Source organism: Saccopteryx bilineata, chromosome 9, assembly GCF_036850765.1.
Source record: "Saccopteryx bilineata isolate mSacBil1 chromosome 9, mSacBil1_pri_phased_curated, whole genome shotgun sequence".
Lineage (NCBI taxonomy): Eukaryota > Metazoa > Chordata > Mammalia > Chiroptera > Emballonuridae > Saccopteryx > Saccopteryx bilineata.
This window is the reverse complement of record NC_089498.1, coordinates 38,440,992-38,457,848: the sequence shown is the minus strand read 5'-3', so window position 1 is coordinate 38,457,848 and position 16,857 is coordinate 38,440,992. Positions and strand designations below refer to the sequence as shown.

Here is a 16,857-nt window from a genome sequence, read left to right as displayed (position 1 = left end):
TCCTGCTCTTAAGCGTGAAACTACAGAAAGAGAACAACAGCTGAATGGAGGGTGGGGGAGGAAACACCAAAGATAGAGATCCAATTCCAGGGTCACAATCAAAGTTGAGCAAGATGTTTTTCCTTTTTCTTTTTTTTTAACTAGTTTTAAAGTAATATCAGAGTATTTGTGCAATCATTCTCAAAAGACACAAACAGAACTTAGGTCTTCCTGGACAGCCGACATTTAGTAAAATCAAGGTCTAAAGGCATCAAAACAAACAGTCTCAAGGTCTCTGATTTAGAACTATTCAAGTTATGCCATTGACTGGGTTTGCACAAACCAAAAATAGTTTTGATGACATTTTTCCACAAGCAATATCATCTTACATCATTTTGCTGAATTCATCTTATCCCACCAAAAGGACCAATATATTCTAAGTTTTGCAATTCAACAACTGTGCACACTTTTACTCATTTGAAACGGAATGTTAAGGATGTTACTTAAATCACTTCAGTATATTCACCATATAGGAAAGCCTAAAACTTGATTTCTCTCTAGAGAAATTTGCAAACCAGTGTTCTTGTAAACAGATATAAATCGTCCAGTAACCTATAGAAACCCTGAAACCTAAGTATGCTGAATCTTAAATGAAAGAAAAAATGTGATATTCAAAGCACAGGACCCTCTTAGACCAGCTTACTCTTCCAAAACTCATTGGAAGCTAGATACAAGACTAGCTTTCCAAAAACACAACAGTAGAAGAAATACATGATAGGGCACCAGGAACAGAGCAGACCTCAAAAAACTAAGACTCCCCCCAAGATGGCGGGGATACAGATTTAAACAGCACAATCCCTCTTTGAGAGGGGACTGAATCCATGAGGCAGGGCCAACCACACACATACACACACTCTACTACACACTGTGCTACACACTCTCTCTCTGCTACACACACACACACACACACAAACACACACACACACACACCCGACCGCCCTGCCAGGGGATGATGAAATGAGGAACGGAAATTAACATTTCAGGCAACGTCTCACATTGTTCCTTGAGGCCAAGGGCTGCTGTTGCAGCCGCCACCGCTTCCCTCCTACCAGCCCCCCAGTCCCGCCTATCCTCCCCCCGAAACAACACCCCCTACACACCGCTGCCCCGAATTCGTGCCCCTCTGCGAGCCCACGCGTGCCTCCTGCAACCCCGGCGCCCCCACTTTCCCTCCAGGGCCCCGGCTCGCCCGCCTCCTCCCGCTCCGAGCCCGAAACCCGCCAGCTCCCATTTCAAAACAGCGATAATAATAGGGACGCTAGGAATAACTACCACCACCGCTAAGGCGAAGGCGCTCCTCCCGCGGGTCAGAGGTCGGAGCCCCGCTCCCCTGGTGCTCTGGGCCCCCGGAGCCCGCCCTAGCCCCTCACATTGGCCGAGCCTCCCAGACCCCAACGGCCCTCCATAAGCCCCTCAAGGCTGTCCCAGGCGCCCAGCCCCACCCCTTAAGCCCTTCACGGCTGCCCTAGGCCCCCCAATCCCTCCAATCCCCTCTCCACCGTCTTCCTTCAGCTCCTCAAGGCTGCCCCGAACCCCAGGCCCACCCTCAGGCTTTCATGGCTGCTGAGACCACCAAGCCCACCCTCAGCTTCTCACGGCCTCTCCGGAGCCCACACTCAGGCCTTCAAGGCTGCTCCGGCCACCAGACCCACAGTCGGCCCCTTGTGCCTGCCCCAGGCCCACCCAGATCCCCCTACAGGCCCCCACACTCACCCCAAATCCCCTATAGGCCCTTCGCGGCTGCCTGGTCCCGTAGGCTCGCCCTGGAGCCCCCGGTAAGCAATTCACCCCTGCCAAGACCTCGCGAGCCGCTCACTTCTGCCCCGAACCCACCCCCAGCCCCTCACGACAGTACTGGACCGCCCAGGCCAACCCTGAGCCCTTCAGGGCAGCCTCAAGCCCTCCCGAAGCCCCCGTCGGTCCCTAGACGAAGCCTCAGGCCCGCCCAGAGCACCCCGTTGGCTCCTCACGGTTGCCCCAGGCCGACACGGAGCCCCAGTCGCTCCCTCCTAGCTTCTCCCGATCCCACAAGACCCACCTGAAGCCCCTCAAGTCTGCCCTAACCCGCCAGGCCCACCTGAAGCTCCCCTATCTTCCCCTCACGGCTGCCCGAGGCCCCCAGGCCCATCCAGATTCCTCCGTAGGCCCCTCACAGCTGCTCCAGGCCCCTTAGGCCCGCCAAGAGCTCCTCCATCAGCCCCTCACTGCCGCCCCAGGCCCCCAGGTCCACCCGGAGCCCCCGGGAACTACTTCACGGCTGCCCTTGCCCCCAGGCCCGCCTGGAGTCTGTCGCGCTGCTCCGCCGGACCGGGAAGGCCTGCAGGCCGCAAGACCATCCCACGACCTGGTGTCTACCAGACCCCTGACCCTGCAGCGGTTCTCACCCGACTCCGGGAGGCGCGGCTCTGCGGGCTCAGCGGCGGCGCGCAGGCGAGGCCATGCAGCCTCGGCCCGGCTCCCGGCCCGCGGCCCGCGCGGGAAGGCGGCGGAGGCGGCACAAGCTCCGAGACCGGTGAGGCGGCACCTCAGGCGAGACCGGGCTCAGCGGCGCCGCAGTGGTTCGGGCACTCACTGAAGGGGCGTTGGGCCACGCGCTCCGCGGCGGCGCCTCCCCGCCTGTGGCCCTCGCTCCATCGCTATCCGGGTCGGGCGGCCTCTGGCTCCGGGACCCGCGGTGGCTGCGGCGGGCGCCGGCCTCATGAGACGCCACCGCCCATTGGCCCGCCGTATCCGCCACCGCCATTGGCCCGCCGCGGTGGGCACAGCGCTGCAAACGTCACGACGTCAGAGAGGAAGTGCGCGCGGGGTGAAGGGGCGACGGCGAGATTGACAGTTTTTGTGACAAGCCTGAGGCGGGACCAGAAGGACGTCCCGGGACGGATTGGTCAAGGTTGTGCGTTCAGGCGCACGGTACGTTTGGGTAGCGAGCAGCTGGATTGGCTGCCAGAGTCGCAAAAGAGGAGAGTGGGGTTTTTCTTTCTCGGTTAAGACTATTGGCTTTCCCAAGTGCCGGAAGCGAGGGGAACTGTCGAGAACTAGGGCCTGGTATTTAAAGAGCTAGAAAATGGAATGTGATTCTGGTGTGCCGCACTACGCACACCAGAGACTCTAGTCTGAGAGATGTACTCCCACGTGACCTCTGTGCATCGTTCATCGATCCCTGTGAGCGGTCGATGGGATTGTGCGATGGTACCTTCTTTGCGGCTGAGTTCCGCCCTACTTTATTAATGGTCCTGCTGCTTGCGCAGGAGCCTCAGCCGGCACAACCAGGGGAGCCGGCGGGTGGGACGCGCAGGAGGACGCTCCGCTGGATACCGCTGACCGGCCGCAGCCCTAGACATTTTGATTCACCTCTTAAATCCTATCGCAGAAGGCTATGGGGAAGATTCAACTACTAGAACCACGTGAAACCCTTAGAACACAAGTTGTCACCTAGGAAACTGGAAGGAGTGGTTATGCTATAACCGAGTTTCAGACTCCTGTGGGCAGCCAGATTCTGCTCTTCCCTGGATGCGGGAGAACACCTCACAATAACAGCCAACTCATGCATGAGCTGGTGAGCATCCACGAAAAGAGAACCCAAAAGTATCCATATTTATCTCATTGTAAGAATTACCTGGTAGGCCTCAGCCAGGTAGGTTTAGAACATCCTCCTGACAAGCGGAGGAGGCTGCATGTTCAATCCTTGGTCAGAGCACGTATAAGAATCAACCACTGATGGCATGAATAAGTGGAACAACAAGTTGATGAGACACAGAGAGACAGATAGGGACGGACAGACAAAAGGGAGAGAGGTGAGAAGCATCAATTCTTCATTGCGGCACCTTTCGTTGTTCATTAATAACTCTCATTTGCTTTGGGGGGGGGGGGCTCCAGCTGAGCGAGTGACACCTTGCTCAAGCCAGCGGACCCCATGCTCAAGCTGGTGAGTCCAGCTCAAGCTGGGGACCTTGGGGTTTCGAACCTGAGTCCTCTGTGTCCCAGTCTAACGCTCTATTCACTGCACCACCGCCTGGTCAGACCCAAACTTTTTTTTTAACATTATTTTTTAAGATTTATTGATTTTTACAGATAAAGAGGGGGAGAGGTGGAGCGAGAAATATTCATTCATAGTTGCTTAACTTTAGTTGTTCATTGCTTGCTTGTTATATATGTGCCTTGATCGGGAAAGCCCAAGGCTTCAAATTGACAACCTCAACATTCCAGGTTAATGCTTTATCTGCTGTGTCACCACAGGCCAGGCTCAAAACATTTATTGAGTGTCTAGTATGTGCCAGACACCATATCAATCACTGGGAATTGAACAGGAACAGAGCAGGTCTAGTTTCTACCAGCATGTGATGTCTTATCGGGCAGGAAAAACATGTTTATCATATGAGCATAGAAATACCTAGTTACAAGCTGTGATAAATACTTTGAAAGAGAAGTATAGGGTTTTGAATTTCTTTGGATATATTCCATGAAGTGGAATTGCTGGGTCATAAGGCAGTTCCTTTTTTTTTTTTTTTTTACAGAAATAGAGAGTCAGAGAGAGGGATAGATAGGGACAGACAGAAATGAAGAGAGATGAGAAGCATCAATCATCAGTTTTTCATTGTGGCATTTTAGTTGTTCATTGATTGCTTTCTCATATGTGCCTTGACCGTGGGGCTACAGCAGACCGAGTAACCCCTTGCTTGAGCCAGCGACCTTGGGTCCAAGATGGTGTGCTTTGTTCAAACCAGATGAGCCCACACTTATGCTGGCGACCTCGGGGTCTCGAACCTGGGTCCTCCACATCCCAGTCCGATGCTCTATCCACCTGTGCCATTGCCTGGTCAGGCCCATTTTTTATTTTTTGAGGTAATTCCATATCCATACTGCTTTCCGCAGCGGCTGCATCAATTTGCATTTGCATCAACAGTGCACAAGGATTCCCTTTTCTCCACATTCTCACCAACACTTGTTTGTTAATTTATTGATGATATAGCCATTATGACAGGTGTGAGGTGAAACACTAATTCAAAAGAAGTGCCTGACTGGTGGTGGCACAGTGGATAGAGCTTCGACCTGGGACACTGAGATCCCTAGTTTGAAACCTTGAAGTCACTGGCCTGAGTGTGAGTTCAACAGCTTGAGCTCATAGGATCATCCACATGATCCCATGGTTGCTGGCTTGAGTGGAAAGGTCACTGGTTTGAAACCCAAGGTCGCTGGCTTGAGCAAGGGGATCACTGGCTCGTCTGGAACCTCCTGGTCAAGGCATGTATGAGAAACAACCAATGAACAACTAAAGTGCCACAACTACAAGTTGATGCTTCTCATTTCCTTCCTCTGTCTCTCTCTCTCTCAAAAAAAGAAAAAGAAAAAAATATATATATATGTATATATAGACATGCAACCTTATGTTCATCGTAGTGTTATTTACAATAGCTAAGATTTGGAAAGCAGCCCAGGTGCCCATCAGTAGATAAGTGCGGGGGGAAAGCTGTGGTACCTTTACACAGTGTATGAAATACTATTTAGCCATAAAAAATTTTGAAAAAAAGGAAATCTTATCTTTTATGACAGCATGGCTGGATCTGAAGAGTTTTATGCTAAGTGAAATAAGCCAGTCAGAGAAAGACAAATACCACATGATTTCACTTATAGCTGGAATCTAATAATCAAAATATACTAACAAACAAAATAGGAATAGACTCATAGATGCAGAGAACATACAGCTGACAGCTGTCAGAGAAGATGGGGTTTGGGGGATTGGATGAAAAAGGTGAAGGAATTAAAAAAAGAAAACCTCATAGACAACAGTATGAGAATTATAAGAGGGAAAAGATGGATGGAGGTAAAAGAGTGTAAAGGGGGAATAAATGGTGATGGAAGTAGACTTGACTTTGGGTGGTGGACACTATAGAATTGTACACCTGAAACCTATGTAATTTTATTAACCAGTGTTACCCCAATTAAAAAAAAAAGAAAAAAGAATAGTGAATTATGAAAGAACTCTAAGTGAAAATCAGGTCTAACCTGGTAAGTGGCTTGCAAAAGTTTTCCCTGAGGCATTTCCCCTTGAGCTGCTGTCAGAAGATTGAGGAAGAGCCCTGGCCACTTGGTTCAGTGGTAAAGTATTGGCCTGGTGTGTGGATGTTCCAGGTTTGATTTCTAGTCAAGGCATACAGGAGAGCCTGACCAGGCAGTGGCGCAGTGGATAGAGAGTCAGACTGGGATGTAGAGTACCCAGGTTCGAGACCCCCCGAGGTCTCCAGCTTGAGCACGGGCTCATCTGCTTTGAGCAAGGCTCACCAGCTTGAGCCCAAGGTCGCTGACTTGAGCAAGAAGTCACTTGGTCTGCTGTAGCTCCCCCCCCCCCCCCGCCAAGACACATATGAGAAATCAATCAATGAACAATTAAGGAACTGCAACGAAGAATTGATGTTTCTCATCTCTCTCCCTTTGTGTCTGCCCCTATTTGTCCCTCTCTCTGACTCTGTCTCTCCCACAAGAAAAAAAAAAGGCATACAGGAGAAGATACCATTGTCTTCTCCACCTCATCCCCTCTCACATCTCTCTCTCTCTCTCTCTCTCTCTCTCTCTCTCTCTTCCTCTCTTACGGCCATGGCTCAGTTGGAGCAAGTTGGTCCCAGATACTGAGGATGGCGCCATAGCCTCCACCTCAGGCAGTAGGAAAAACTCAGATGAGCAACGGAGCAACACCCCAGATGGGCAGAGCATCACCCGTAGTGGGCTTGCCAGGTAGATCCTGGTTGCACATGTGGGAATCTGTCTCTCTGCCTCCCTCTCACTGAATAAAAAAATAAAAATAAATTTTAAAAAAGAAGATGATTAAGGAAGAGCTGATTAAGGGAAGAACATTCTAGGTCTGGTGTACAATAAGGTAGCCATTAGCCACATAAGACTATTAAGCGCTGCAAGTGTGGCAAGCCCAAGTTGACATGTACTATGAATATAAAATACACAATAGATTTCAAAGACTTAGTACGAGGGAAAAAAAATTTATATATATATATATATATATATATATAAATAATGTCAAATAGCCTGACCAGGCGGTGGCACAGTGGATATAGAGCGTCAGACTGGGATGCGGAAGGACGCAGGTTCGAGACCCCAACATCGCCAGCTTCAGCACGGGCTCAACTAGGTTGAGCAAAAGCTCACCAGCTTGGACCCAAGGTCGCTGGCTCAAGCAAGGGGTTACTCTGTCTGCTGAAGGCCCGCTATCAAGGCACATAGGAGAAAGCAATCAATGAACAACTAAGGTGTCGCAACAAAAAAACTGATGATTGATGTTTCTCATCTCTCTCTGATCCTGTCTGTCCCTATCTATCCCTCTCTCTGACTTTCTCTCTCTCTCTCTGTAAAAAAAAAAAAAAAAAAAGGTCAAATAGCTCAGAATTAAATTTTTGTATTTATTACATGTGGAAATAGTATGTTAAACAAGCACAGTAAATATAGTGTTGAAATTAATTTTACCTGTTTCTTTTTTTTTAATTATTGCTATTAGGAAATTTAATTTTTTTCATTTTAGAGAGGAGAGAGAGAGAAAGGGAGAGGAGTAGGAAGCATCAACTCCCATATGTGCCTTGACCAGGCAAGCCCAGGGTTTCAAACTGGTGCCCTCAGCATTCCAGGTTGACACTTTATCTACTATGCCACTACAGGTTAGGCCAATTTTATTTTATTTTTTTTATTGATGAGAGAAAGATAAGAATATCAATCTGTTCCTGTATGTGCCCTGACCGGACATTGAACAAATCTGTACTTTGGGATGATGCTGTAACCAACAGAATTATCTGGCCAGGGCTATTTTTAAATTTTTATTTGTTAATTTTTAGAGAGAGAGGAAGGAAAAGAGAGAGAGAAACATCAATTTATTGTTCCACTTATTTATGCATTGATTGATTGTTTCCTGTATGTACCCTGATGGGGGATCCAACGGCACCCTTGATGTATTATTGGGAAGATGCTCTAACCAACTGAGCTACTGGGCTAGGTGTCTACTGGGACTTTTTTTTTTCAAGAGAGAGAGAGAGGGAGACAGAGAGGAGGAGAAACAATAAGGAAGAGAGATGAGAAGCATCAACTCCTAGTTGTAGCACTTTTAGTTGTTCATTGATTGCTTTTCATATATGCCTTGACCAAGGTGGAAGGGGGCTCAAGCTGAGTCAGTGACCTCTTGCTCAAGCCAGTAACCTTGGGCTTCCAGCCACCGATCTTTGGGCTCAAGCCAGCAACCATGGGTCATGTCAACCAACCCATGCTCTGGCTAGTGACCCCACACTCAAGCTGGTATGCTGGCACTCAAGCCTGTGACCTCAGGGCTTTGGACCTAGGACAGTGTCACAGGTCAATGTTCTATCTCCTGACTACCACCAGTCAAGCTCTACTAGGAAATTTTATATTGCAGGTTTTTTTTTCATTTTTTTTTTTTAGATTTTATTCATTTTTATAGAGAGAGGAGAGAAAGAGAGAGAAAGATAGAGAGTGGAGGGGGGAGGAGCCAGGAGCATCAACTACCATATATGCCTTGACCAGGCAAGCCCAGCGTTTTGAACCGGCGACCTCAGCGTGCCAGGTTGATGCTTTATTCACTGCGCCACCACAGGTCAGGCTTGTACCAGGAAATTTTAAATGATACCCTGCTGTATTCAGTTTCTGTTGAAACACCCTGGGCAATGTGGTAACCTAACTGCTGTCCTTAGGTGAAGAGAGACATGGTGACTCGAGGGGCAGCATTCATTCTTCATTCAGCACATATTTAATGCTTGTAAGTGCCACATGTGTCCATCGTCATTCTAAGGCCTGTATTAAATATGGAATAATGGGATGAAGGGTGCTAATTTAAGATAACCTTTGAGCAGAATCAGGAGTGAGGAAGCAAGGCATGTCAATTTGGGGAAGAGCACCCCAGATGGGGCAGGAAGGAGCCCCACAAACACAGAGCAAGTTGAAGCAGATGAGTTGAGGGAGGTAGCTGGATGAGGGTTAAGACTAAAAGTTGGGATTTTAGCCTGAGTAGGAAGGTTAGCCACTGAAGGATCATAAGGATATGGACCATGATCTGATCCACTGTTTAAAGGATTGTTCTGGAGTGCCCTGGCCAGTGGCGCAGTGGATAGAGCATTGTCCCAAAACCTTTAGGTTGCCGGCTCAAGCCCTGATCTGGGCACATACGAGGAGCAATCAATGGCACAAATAAGTAGAATGTTTCTCTCTCTCTCTCTCTCTCTCTCTCTCTTTCTCACTTTCTCACTCTTGCTTTCCCTCCTTCCCTTTCTCCTGGACTCATGAGACAGTAGGATCTGGGATGTGTTTTGAAGATAGGGTCAGCAAGACTGTAGGCTGTAAGACAGGGGTCCCCAAACTTTTTACACAGGGGGCCAGTTCACTGTCCCTCAGACCGTTGGAGGGCCACCACATACAGTGCTCCTCTCACTGACCACCAATGAAAGAGGTACCCCTTTCGGAAGTGTGGCAGGGGGCCAGATAAATGGCCTCAGGGGGCCGCATGTGGCCCGTGGGCTGTAGTTTGGGGACGCCTGCTAAGAGAAAGAGAAGGGTCTATGATGTAGGTGACATTAACTGGAAGGACCCTAGAGAGGTACAGATTTGGGTTGAAAAACTTTGTATAGTTAAGTCCATGATGCTTGAATCTTCATGTGGTAATAGGTAAATATAGGGCACAAGGGGGGCAGCAAGGGACAGTGGAGGTGGCCATGGCCAGGCAAGGCCTTGAAGGCACATGAGTGATTCTCAACTTGTGAGCAGCACTTGCCAATAAAGGGCTTTAATTGGGAGGTTCAGGAGCATAGTCTTGTTTTAAACACTGCTCTTGAAATAGTGTGAAGGGCCCTATACGGATAGCTTGGTTGGTTAGAGCATCATCCCAAAGCACAGAGGCTGCCAGTTTGATCCCTGGTCAGAGCACATACAGGAACAAATTGATGTTCCTGTCTCTCTCTCCCTTCCTCTCTAAAAGCAATTAGTTAAAAAACACACACACACACACACAAGAAATGAAATAGTGTGAATGGCAAGACCATGATGAACGGCCAGGTGGAAAGCTGTCCCAGTAGTTCTAAAGCAAAGAGAAACAGGAAGAGCAATGAGGAAGTATGAAGGGGAAGATGCTGGAGTGGGCTCAACTGGCAAACAGTGTCTGCTGCGGCCAGGAGGGAACTGAAGGCAACTGCCAGAGATTCAACTTTGCCATATCTTCCAGTTTTTCCATTGAAACTGGAAATTAAATTTGTAGGGGACATTTCAATAAAAGTATAATTTGTCAAACATTGTGTGGCCCAAACAAAATACATCAGATCTACAAATTCCTAATCTTGATCCCTAAAGGGTAGTTCTCTAATGCTTGCATAGGAACCTTGTTTTCCTTAATGCAGTTTCCTGAGCCCATCCAGAGATTTAGTAAGTCTTCAGTGAGACCCAGAGTGTGCACCCATGGGCTATCTTCCAACTTCAGAGTGTCCCCTAGGTCAGTCAGGAAGGCCTGGCTTTGACAGTCCCTATACTTGAACACCTCCAATACTGTTCAGTGACTGTGTTCATTATAGCTCACCCCACCCTATCCAAAGGTCTTGGATTCATCCCGTGAACATTTATTCAGGGCCTGTTATTTGTCAGGCACTGTTTTGAAAGCAGACTAGCTGTGAACAAAACCAAGTTCCTGCCAAGGCACTTATGTTCTCTTACCTTCTGTGTTCCCTGTACCCAAAAGAAGCTAATTATTTAAACCACACATGGCTTCAGATAAGTTCAGTGCCTGGGTGGTGCCTGATGCTCTCCAGAGAAGAAATGATATATTCTGCTACATTCTTGCCTTAAGCAAAGGCACACCAAACACCTCTCCACACAGCCATTCTCCCCGACTACCCTTCTAGTGCGGACAGGGAGAATTATGGAAATTTTTAGATCTGTGGGGAATGTAGCCCTTCTCTCCCTTGCAGAACATCCAGATGTCACTGCTGGAAATGAGGCAGCCCAGTCACCTTGCTTTCTTTCTACTTCCTCCTCTCCACAGTGGCAGGAATGGCCAGAACAGGCCCACTTTCTGGCTACCTCCCTCTTTTCTCTTTCCTCCTAACTGTGTGATGAGAACTGACATCAGTGTTTGGGCCTAGCCTCAGCTCACCAGTATTCTTAGCACTAGAATTTGGAACCCAAGCTCATTTCACAATAAATTTTTTTTTTACTTTTTATTTTATTTATTCATTTTAGAGGGGGGGGGAGAGAGAGGGAGAAGAGGGAGGAGCAGGAAGCATCAACTCCCATATGTGCCTTGACCAGGCAAGCCAGGGTTTTGAACCGGCAACCTCAGAGTTTCCAGGTTGACGCTTTATCCACTGCACCACCACAGGTCAGGCAACAATAAATTATTACATGCTTCACTTTCCAGTTACCATAGTTCTGTAGTGTATCGCCCTTCCAAACTTCAAGGGAAAGAGGAACTGTGACATGAAGCAAGATTCAAATATTCCTGGAGCCCCTAACCTTACGACCACCAAAACCATTCCCCAATATTTAAAACTTTGTACCCATACTTTTCCTATTGCCTTATCAGTTTTGATGCCGTTTAAATGATCACAAATCCAATTAGAAAGATTGAAAGTGAAAATAAATCTTCCTAAAACATTTCCTAATTAGACTGTTGTCATATTGCATAATATGTTTTATGTAATGACTTTCAGCCTGCAGAAAGCAGTAGCCTTACTCAGCTGACAGATGAATCATATACTCATTCAACAAATGTTTGGGTGCCTACTCTGTGCCAGACCCTGTTACAGGAAAGAAAAACATAAAAGTCTCTTAAACATGCTCACAGTCCAGTCAGGACTTGAAACACTGTCTTTTGATAATATAACTATTATATAACATGCCAGAAGCTTTGATGGGTAGCCATATTCAGTAAGTGACATGACATCCACATCCAGACCCTCTTCTTGGGTTTGCAAAGTGACCACAGATTTACTACCACAGAGGCTCCGCCCTTCTCCATCCCTGGAACCTAGCCTTGGGGATACAGCTAAACTCTGCTGATAATAGACACTGGGAAAGCAGCCGTCTGGCTGGTGCCAGTTCCATGAGTAACTACAATGCTTTTTATTCCAGGATGGTCAATTCAGAATCTTTTACTAATGCTGGATTCAGTAAGAATTTTAAAGCATATTCTCTAAATTGTCCCTGGGTACTTTAAGATATCTTAACTGCAGATAGGTTCACAAGGGATGATCTTCAATCTAATAATGACAAATTCCTATTTAAAATGTACACAACTCAGCCCTGGCCGGTTGGCTCAGTGGTAGAGCGTCGGCCTGGCGTGCGGAAGTCCCAGGTTCGATTCCCGACCAGGGCACACAGAAGAAGCGCCCATCTGCTTCTCCACCCCTCCCCCTCTCCTTCCTCTCTGTCTCTCTCTTCCCCTCCCGCAGCCAAGGCTCCACTGGAGCAAAGTTTGCCCAGGCGCTGAGGATGGCTCTGTGGCATCTGCCTCAGGCGCTAAAATGGCTCTGATTGCGGCAGAGTGACGCCCCAAGATGGGCAGAGCATCACCCCCTGGTGGGCATGCCGGGTGGATCCTGGTCGGGCGCATGCGGGAGTATGACTGCCTTCCCGTTTCCAGCTTTGGAAAAATACAAAAAAAAAAAAAAAATGTACAAAACTCAACCCTGGCCAGTGGCTCAGTGAATAGAGTATCAGCCCAATGTATGGACATCCCAGGTTGGATTCCGGTCAGGACACACAAGGACAAGTGACCATCTGCTTCTCCACCCCTCCTTCTTCCCCTTCTCCCCCTTCTCTCCCTCTTCCCCTCCCGCAGCCAGTGTCTAGATTGATTCCAGCATGGCCTGGGCACTGAGGATAGCTCTGTTGGAGCGCATCAGCCTCAGGTGCTAAAAATAGGTACTTGAGAATTGGCCCCAAATGGGATTGCCTAGTAGATCCTGGAGGGGGCACATGAGGAGTCTGCCTCACTATAGCCCCTTCTCTCACCTAAAAAAAAAAAAAAAAAAGCCCTGGCCGGTTTGTTCAGTGGTAGAGCGTCACCCCAGCATGTGGAAGTCCCAGGTTAGATTCCTGGCCAGGGCACACAGAAGAAGCGCCCATCTGCTTCTCCACCCCTCCCTCTCTCCTTTCTTTCTATCTCTCTCTTCCCCTCCCACAGCCAAGGCTTCATGGGAGCAGAGTTGGCCCGGGTGCTGAGGATGGCTGTATGGACTCTGCCTCAGGTGCTAGAATGGCTCTGGTTGCAGCAGAGCAATACCCCAGATGGGCCAAGCATTACTCCCTGGCGGGCATGCCGGGTGGATCCAAGTTGGGCGCATGCGGGAGTCTCTCTGTCTGCTGCCCCCCACTTCTCACTTTGGAAAAATAAAAATAAATTTTAAAAAAAAGCTAGGGAAAAATAGAATTCTAATTACATTAGAATTGCCATGATTGACTTAGACCACTGGTTCCCAAAACATGGTCCAGGACCACGAGGGGTTCTCAGGCCTATTTATGGAGTCAGTAAAGTCAGACTAAGTGATTTGTTTTTATCTGTTTCACTCACTTTCCTCATGAATGTACGTGGAGTTTTGCAGCAGCTGTATGACCCAGGATGATGTCATCGATCTGACAACTGAGAAATGTGTGTTCTAGTGTTTTAAACATTTTTCAGTTTTGTTTTTTTTTTTATTTATTTATTTATTTTAATTAATTTTATTTTTATTTTATTTATTCATTTTAGAGAGAGGAGAGAGAGAGAGAGGAGAAAGACAGGGGGGAGGAGCAGGAAGCATCAACTCCCATATGTGCCTTGACCAGGCAAGCCCAGGGTTTCAAACCGGCAACCTCAGCATTTCCAGGTCGATGCTTTATCCACTGTGCCACCACAGGTCAGGCTGTTTTTTATTTTTTTTATTCATTTTAGAGAGGAGAGGGAGAGACAGAGAGAGAGAGAGAGAGAGAGAGAGAGAGAGAGAGAGGAAAGACAGAGAGAGAGAAGGGGGAAGGAGCTGGAAGCATCAACTCCCATATGTGCCTTGACCAGGCAAGCCCAGGGTTTCGAACCGGCGACCTCAGCATTTCCAGGTCGACGCTTTATCCACTGTGCCACCACAGGTCAGGCCATTTTTCAGTTTTGATATTAACATGGTAAATATAAGTAGATAAACTAAGGCTCTTGGGGCTCTGGGTAGCACTGACATATTTATGAGCCTAAAGGGGTCCGATGACCGAAAGGTTTGTGAGCTGCTGCCTCAGGTTTACTAACACCAAGGGCTGTGCAGCTGTGATTGTGGCAGCACAGCACCAACTAACTGCCAATTATGCCCAGGTCCAGCCCCATTGAACATAAATACATCTTTTATTATGCACAATCCGTATTTACTACTTAAATAATAAGATCATGGCTGCAGCATCTGAACTGTCTGTGTAGACAAAGTCATATGGACAACTCTCCCAAGATAACACAATCATCAAGAGCATACAGTTGCCTGACCAGGTGGTGGCACAGTGGATAGAGTGTTGAACTGGGATGTGGAGGACCCAGGTTTGAGACTCTGAGGTCGCCAGCTTGAGCACGGGATCTTCTAGTTTGAGCAAGGCTCACCAGCTTGGAGCCAAGGTTGCTGGCTCAAGCAAGGGGTTACTCGGTCTGCTGAAGGCCCACAGTCAAGGCACATATGAGAAAGCAATCAATGAACAACTAAGGTGTCGCAACAAAAAACTAATGATTGATGCTTCTCATCTCTCCATTCTTGTCTGTCTGTCCCTGTCTATCCCTCTCTCTGACTGTCAGTTTCTATAAGAAAAAAAAAAAATGCATACACTCTGAGACCAACTCCACCCTGACTGACCTTAGGAAAAATATTCATTCACTGCCTCTGTTTTCCCATCTGCAATGGGGCTAATGAGAGCACGTGCCTGGTAGGACTTTTATTAAGATTAACACCTCCATGGCCTGACCTGTGGTGGCGCAGTGGATAAAGCATCGACCTGGAAATGCTGAGGTCGCCAGTTCGAAACCCTGGGCTTGCCTGGTCAAGGCACATATGGGAGTTGATGCTTCCTGCTCCTCCCCCCTTCTCTCTCTCTCTCTCCTTTCTAAAAAATGAATAAAAAAAAAAAAAGATTAACACCTCCAATTTGGTTAGAACTGTCTCTGGCATGTAGTAGACATGAGTGCTAACTTTTTTTTTTTTGAGTGCCAAATCTTATTGCAAAACTAAAGAGACGGGTACATTAGCTCCGTGGAGGGTTGTAAGGGTTGTAGCACAGATAAGCATGGGTATCAGAGTGGACAGAATGCCCCAGCAGTTTGGAGGGCATGGCTACTGGCTGCCAGCAAGGGTGATGTTCTCACAAGATGATACAGAGCCCTTTCCTGACCTGTGGTAGCGCAGTGGATAAAGCACCAACCTGGAATGCTGAGGTCACCAGTTTGAAACCCTGGGCTTGCCTGGTCAAGGCACATGCAAGAAGTAACTATGAGTTGATATTTACCACTCCTCTTCCTTGCCTTTCTCTCTCTCTACTCTCTAGAAAATTAATAAATAAAAATCTTAAAAAATAAAAATAAAAGAAAGATACAGAGCCTTGGCATCTGGAAGTTAGGTGTCACTAGACCAAGAGGTAGGCACATGACAATTCAATGAGGAAGAGAAAAGTAGTTCAATGTATTGATTGATTGATTTTATTAATTTGAGAAAAAGGAAGGGAGAGAGAGAGAGAGAGAGACAGGAACATAGATCTATTCCTGTAAGTGCCCTGACCAGAGATCAAACCAGCAACCTCTATGTTTCAGGATGACACTGTAACCAACCAAGCTATTTAGCCAGGGCAAAAGTGTTTCAGTTTAGTAGTGTGGTAGGCAGTTTGGGGGAAATGGTAAAAGACAGTGTGTTTAGATAGAGCATGCCAGGTCTTAGTGTTCTGTGAGCTGGCAGATGGCCAATGGAGCTATCCCATGTGTCACGCTCCTGCTGGTGAGAAACAGAGACCTTTGGTGATAGATTTGCTGTGGGGGATGATGCACCCTGGTCCAGGCCCAGGCTGCAGTAACCTGGATGTCAGTCACTCAGCACCTTCTTGGGGCAGACAGCCTGAGAACCGCTCACCCCTTCTGGATTCACTTGTTGGTCTGGAGACAGTGTTTTATGAGTTCACATACCTTTTTAAAATACTATAACATAGGCCTGACCTGTGGTGATGCAGTAGATAAAGCATCAACATGGAACACTGAGGTCACCAGTTGAAAACCCTGCACTTGTCTGGTCAAGGCACATATGGGAGTTGATGCTTCCTGCTCCTCCCTCCTTTCTCCCTCTCTCTCTCTCATTCTCCTCTCTGAAATGAATAAATAAAAATATTTTTTTAAAAAAACACTATAGGCCTTGGCCAGTTGGCTCAGCGGTAGAGCGTCGGCCTGGCGTGCAGGGGACCCAGGTTCAATTCCCGGCCAGGGCACATAGGAGAAGCGCCCATTTGCTTCTCCACCCCCACCCCCTCCTTCCTCTCTGTCTCTCTCTTCCCCTCCCGCAGCCAAGGCTCCATTGGAGCAAAGATGGCCCGGGCGCTGGGGATGGCTCCTTGGCCTCTGCCCCAGGCGCTAGGGTGGCTCTGGTCGCGGCAGAGCAACGCCCCGGAGGGGCAGAGCATCGCCCCCTGGTGGGCAGAGCGTCGCCCCCTGGTGGGTGTGCCAGGTGGATCCCGGTCGGGCACATGCGGGAGTCTGTCTGACTGTCTCTCCCCGTTTCCAGCTTCAGAAAAAATACAAAAAAACAAAACAAAACACTATAATATAATATTGTGGACAGTACAGGTGCTCAG

The 16,857-nt window shown here is 48.0% G+C and overlaps 1 protein-coding gene and 1 long non-coding RNA gene across 8 annotated transcripts in view; one reads left to right on the top strand and one right to left on the bottom strand.

Moving 5' to 3' along the window:
* Positions 1-2,762, bottom strand: part of ANKRD11 (ankyrin repeat domain containing 11) — a 272,080-nt gene extending 269,318 nt beyond the window's left edge. For all 7 annotated transcript variants that reach the window (XM_066244044.1, XM_066244045.1, XM_066244049.1 and 4 more), the window contains exon 1: positions 2,424-2,762. The gene's annotated coding sequence lies outside the window, so the exon portion shown is untranslated. The remainder of the gene's footprint in view (positions 1-2,423) is intronic.
* Positions 1-16,857, top strand: part of LOC136313549 (uncharacterized) — a 101,055-nt gene that overhangs the window by 16,919 nt on the left and 67,279 nt on the right. The gene's annotated exons all lie outside the window — the stretch shown is intronic.